The sequence below is a fragment of the Trichoplusia ni genome, chromosome 11 (genome assembly GCF_003590095.1).
Source record: "Trichoplusia ni isolate ovarian cell line Hi5 chromosome 11, tn1, whole genome shotgun sequence".
Classification (NCBI taxonomy): domain Eukaryota; kingdom Metazoa; phylum Arthropoda; class Insecta; order Lepidoptera; family Noctuidae; genus Trichoplusia; species Trichoplusia ni.
In genome coordinates this window covers 1,942,529-1,949,109 of record NC_039488.1, presented here as the reverse complement: position 1 = coordinate 1,949,109, position 6,581 = coordinate 1,942,529, and positions in this window count along the sequence as shown.

Below are 6,581 nucleotides of genomic sequence, written 5' to 3'. Positions count from 1 at the left end.
TTTTTTATAACAGTGGCGTTTAACGCATTCCGGTTACGTTTTTATTACGTGTTTGCTTATTTAGTATGACTATGTGAATAAGTGTTAGCAATTTTAAAATACGAAATTTTAATTACTTAGTTAATTAAGTGTAAAAATAAAATGTCTAATCGGTCACCAGCAAATTGCGAAAACTAAAGTAAAAACTATTAAATTTTCATTGATTCATATATTAGGCGTTTCTATACAAAAAATAATAAAAACCTGTTACTATGAGGTTAAGGATATTTATTAGTCAAAAATTAACCAACCATTTTATCCTTATACTCAAGGTTAAACAATTTCCGACTACTTGTCACATATTTAAATACAGGTCCCGCAACAAATGCATTACACATTCATTTTGGGAGCCAGGCAAGATTAAATTTAACAATCATGCCAATTAAAAACGTGTTCATTGATGTTTTCATATGTGTTCATTGTTTTTGTAAGCTTTCAAAACCTTACGAAATTAATATCCGAACATGGATAGGTCAACTTTAAAACTTATAAAAAAAATGTTTTACAGTCAGAAGGTACGTTAATGTAGTGGAGTCCATATATGTGTAAAAGCAATACATAGGATTGAAATTGTAGAGCAAGTCTTGTGATTTTATCAATCGGCTTCAAAAAGAAGGAGATTCAGAATTCATCGTTTTCTCTTTATAATGTTAAATATTTACAATTTAAAAAACAAAAAATTATTAAATTAAATTAAAGCATCAAAAAATTCATCGGCGTCGCTGCCGATATGGTTTATTTCCGATTTCTCTTTATTGAAAGATATGTCAAATCAAAACTAGACTCGTTGAACCTATTATGTTTTCTCATTTGGCGTGGAATAGCTGTTATTTGGTCCCATAAAATCATCAAGTTTGGCTCTGAAGTTTTTATTTGAAGTGAGTTGCAAGTTTTTGTGGTTAAAAAATATTACTTCACATCGACTCTACCACCAGAAAAATACCTTGAACATTGTCAGTGTGAGCGAAATAAACCCGGTAATTAAAAACAAATGAACACTGCTATCGGTACTTCATCGCCAAATTGAAACGTCACAAGCAACGTCGTAATAAAACATGTGTAACGTTTTATAACGATAACGAAATAATAATTGAATAATATATGGATCTTTATCAGATATCCAAATATTAGTACAATACCTATTATTTGTTGTTACACAACATAAACTAGCAATAAATTAATTATCTTTAATTAGAAGGAATAGTGATGGGTACCCGTTTCCCAGATTGGACTATTGTACGTCATTCAATTAATTAGGATGATGACGAACTTTAGTAAAAATATACACCTATTAGATTCGTCTGTTAGATAAGAAAATGTTTAGTAAGAATAGGGGCCCAATTAATGCAAATTGTATTAAATTTGTCAGTATTCGTATTCTCCAACGTTTTTCCAACAAAATAATTGGAAATTGAGTACACTGACTGTTAATGCGAATGAAAATTATGAATTATAGGCCTACAAACTGTTAAACCGGTAACTTTTGCAGTTTTAAAAGAGAATCGCCGCTCTACATTGCGTATTTACGCCTTCGATCATTATTGATCAAAATTGTTACTGTATTTGACGCAGTTGGTATCCTCCTTGATATTTTGACACATGAATGACGGATCTGCGCTACAATTGACAATTACGATCAGAGCCATCATCGGTGTGTCAAATTTTTTCGGATATTGTATTTATGTAGAGACACGATGGCAGCTGTATTATTATAAGATTATTTTATTAATCAGAGTAGACGCGTCGCGAAATTTAAAATCAAACCTGATAAGTAATTAATAAATAACATATTATAACAAATCGTTTATCATTTATTAAATAATGATAATGTTAAATGTTGAAACAGGAAAAGTAGAGCAATATAACTCCATTGCTTTCTTCAAATAGACGACGTATTCTGTAATTTTTGTTAAAGTTATTTTACTTTTTGGTAACATAATGGAATTTTATGCCAAACACGTAATTATTATGTCACCTAGTGGCCAGTGTTTTGTTGCACTCGCTTGGTCATTTATTTCTTTTGTGTTTAAACACAAACTCAATTTAGAAATAGAACAGTTTGAATGCGGAACAGTGAAGGTCGTGTAGCAAATAGTTTATATTTGTCATTCTTTACATTGAGATTTTAAAAGGAAACAATTATATTGCAACGGATAGAATGTGAAGGAAATGAAAAATAACGTTGCGCGATTAATATAGGTCTACATAAGTATAAAACAATGTAAAACAATTCTTATTAGAGAGGAGACATAAAGATCGACTTATTAATAATACTAAATTAATCATTTTGATCGTGTTAATTTTACTTTTGTTTAATTTATCAATTGTTTCTTTCTTTCTTTTAATGTAAAATAATTACGAGATTCAACTTAAATATTTAGACAATGGAAACTGAAGAAAATGTAGAGACAAATTGGTGATACAACTTCGAATATAATAGTAAAGTTACAAATAACTAGCTACACTGTATGATTGGACAAACATAATGCACTTGGCGCCAATATGCTGTAATCAAAACAAATAAGCTAAACTCATACTTGACACACTTCCATTCCAGGTAGAGTCACATACTATTATTAAATAATATGTGTGTATATTAAATAAATAAGGTACATATTATTATTAAAAAACAAAAAAGTACTGGATATGACGATATAACCGTAGAAGTAATTAAAAGTTGTGCATTACCAATACTCAAACCTTTAGCTCATATTGCAAATATTATGATAGAAGTAGGTATTTTCCCTGAAAAACTTAAACAAGCTATTATTAAACCGCTTTTTAAAAATGGAAATAAAAATCAAATACAGAATTATAGACCTGTCGCATTATTACCAATCTTTTCTAAATTGTTTGAAAAAGTAATTTATACACGGTTAGTAAACTACCTAGAAAAAAATAATATATTAAACGATGCTCAGTGTGGCTTTCGTAGAGAAAGATCGACAACTTTAGCAGTTTTTAAAATTCTTAAAGAAATTCTAGATGCAATTAATAAAAAAATGCCTGCTATAGCTATACTTTTAGATATGTCAAAAGCCTTCGATTGTGTTAATCATGCCATACTTCTAAAACAGTTGGCACATATTGGAGTTAGAGGTATTCCTCTAAAATTAATGGAAAGCTACTTAACCAAGCGCAAACAAGCAACAGAAATAACATTTCCAGATGCTAAAACCAAAACTTTGTCTCGCACTCGGTCACCTTACACACATATAAAAGTCGGAGTTCCACAGGGAAGTATCCTAGGACCCTTACTGTTCTTGGTTTATATTAATGAGTTTCCGCAAATAATAGAGGATCAATCTGTCTTATTTGCTGATGATGCATCAATATTTTTTACTAGTAAAAGTATGAATAAAATAGAATACGAACTAAAAATAAATAATTCTCTAGCTAAAATAATTGATTGGTTAAAAACTTTAAATCTTAAAATTAATATAAATAAAACAAAGTATATACAGTTTCAATCATATAAAGCTGCACAGAAAAATCTAAATATAAGTTATAACAATAATAAATTAGAAGAAGTAGATGCATCAAAGTTTCTGGGTCTAAATATAGATAAACACCTAAATTGGAAATTGCATATAGAAAATTTAAATAAAAAAATTAGAACATATTGCTATACACTACAGATAATAAAAAATACAACTAATATTAAAACAGCACAATCAGCATACTACGCTAAAATTTATTCAATTTTAAATTATGGAGTAATATATTGGGGTAACTCCGTGGATTCTAAAACTACTTTTTTACTTCAAAAAAGGTGTATAAGAATAATTCATAACCTTGATAATGAAACCTCTTGCAGACCGACGTTTAAAAAATATGGATATTTAACATTGACAGGAATATACATTCTCCAAGCAGCTACATTCATTAAATGTAACAGTAATTACTTTCCTGACAAAAACTCTCAAGAATATAATAGGCGATTGGGAACAGAGATAAATTAATAATACCACAACCTAATAATGAAATGTATAAAAGAAACATGTATTTTACTAGTATAAAAATTTACAACCACTTGCCCTGTAAAATAAGATCACTTAAGCTAAAGAGTTTTAAGAATGTACTTAAAAGATTTCTAATTGAACATTGTTTCTATGATTTAAAAGAATACTTTGAAGCTAACTTATGAAAACTGGGATGCTGAAATATTAATGTAAGAACATCTTTTTTTGGTACTGCCTATTATTTTAATGTTGTTTTATATCTATAATTCATAAGCTAACATTTTATGTAAGCTAAGTACCCTATTGCATGCCTATGTAGGTAAATTGTGCAGAGCTGTAAACTTATATTAAGACCTTTTAATGTAACCACAATTAATGCAATAAAGATTTATTATTATTATTATTATTTGTATCTCTTTTCATTCACGGGTTAACTTCAAGAGAAGAGACCCGGTCCTTTTTAAAGGCGTGAACGGGGACACAGGTCCAACGCACAGAGGCCTTCTTGAGAACTTTAATATACAATGTGATGGGGCATCTACTAGGGATAATTCACCTCCGCTCTATGGGAGAACAGAGATGAAAAATCCAAAGTAGATGCAAAACTATTGCAATATGTATGTAAAACTAAATATAAATGAGACATGTTAAGTGGACCAGTTCCTTAAAATTATTCGGAGAACTATGGCACCTGCCTTTTTACACATGGTGATGCAAACAATTCGGCAGGCGGTGACTCGCCGCTCACTAGATGGGCCCCCTATTATTATTATTATTATTAGTCAATAAACGTATTCATTATCATTTCCTCGTTAGTACTTAGTTTAATCAACAAAACATAACAGCAATACAACTGGTAATAACTACTTTTCTTAAAAACTACAAGAAACAGAAAGACCCAGGTTTTGTAAGGCATCACCTGTCAAAGGTAATGTGATGCGTAATGATTTTAAAAATAGTTAGGCTTTTAGACACTAAGGTGCTATGCTGATTGCTATTCACAATAGTATCAGTATCTTTCTATTTGTATCTTTTGATTTCGTTAAGCATTTTTTTTAATGACCAAACAAGGCATTTTTTGCCTACCATTAAATAAAACTGTTTATAAAGTATTAATGAATACAGGAGTTTAAAACAAAAGAATATTTAAAATTTTCTTTCTTATTTCTTGTTGGTAGATGGTTTATTTCGGTCAGTAACCTTACAATTAAAACAGCGTTAGGTACGAGATGAATTGATTGCGCAATCTTAAAACTTGTTTGAATCTGAATACGTGCGAATCAAGGTAATCAACGGTATTTCCCGGAAAACTTAATTCCTAAGAAATAAACAAAGTTATTTTGATCCGTTGCTTTTAAATATTTCGTTATTTAGATAACGGGCTTTACATAAATCGTTAATTTTAGAAGACTTTATTGTTGAATCTTAATAAATCTTTAAATTGCAAATCAAAGGGTTTAATTAGCAATTGTACATTTGATTCGCTGATAATTATTATTGGATTAATATTTTTGATATTTGTTCTCCATAGCCAAATATTCTCCAGAGAGCAAAACTAACACGAGAGATTAAGAAATGTGAAAATTGTATTCTTTTGTTTAAGTTATTTTACTGTTTTTGGACTTTAGGAGATCGACCAAGTATCATTTTGGAATTCTAATAAAGCATCAAGATAAATGATTGATTGAGAAAACAAATCTATTTTCCTCGCTATATGCAACAGATTTATCAACAAGCTATGACTAATGTTAGCTCGAAGACGTCGAACAAACACTTTGAGTCACCAATTTGCAATCACGATTTCAGTGCCTATAAATACACATCAGTATCATAATTATTAATGTTCTATTCCTAGCACTACGTTGGCTGGCTTGCACCTGGTCATGGTATTGGTAAAGTTAGGTACATAACAAGAGAGAGAAAGTAAAAGATACAAAGAGAAAATCGCATAGAGGCGTGAAGCATAGAGGTCTTAAAGCTCCCTTAAATACTTTATATTAAACGCCTTGAAACAGATAGTTTTAAAGAACTATACTTCCTAACTAGTACTAGTAATTTCGAAAGTTTTTGTTTTCGGGGTTCAACCTTATACAGTTTTTATGTGTCTTTTTTATTGAAATCAAAACAACTCTCATGAGTAAGTATCTTGCGAAAGAATGCATTAAGATAATTTACCGATTATAAGAGAAAACTACACTTACGTATACAATCCCAAGGTTCACTCGTTGTTGAAATGTTGAGTAGGTACCAATAAAACAATGACAAAAACTAATTGTCAAATTTCTATTTATCCGCATAATAAAAAATATAAAATTTAGCAGTTTATTGGAAGTAGACGCATTACTCAAGCGGTGAAGGTCGCTCAGATTTGAGAGTGTGGCAGATTACCGAGGTTAAAAGTGTCACTGCTAGGCAAACCCTAAATTATATTGCAATTAAAATCCCTTTAGTACAAGTGAACGATTAGAAGCCCTATTAAAAGATAATAAGGCATAAGACTGCGTTTGAGCAACCATAATTATTTTTTAGTCATCCTAGGCGGCCTCTACATTTGTATAAAAAACAAAAACAGTTTAAATC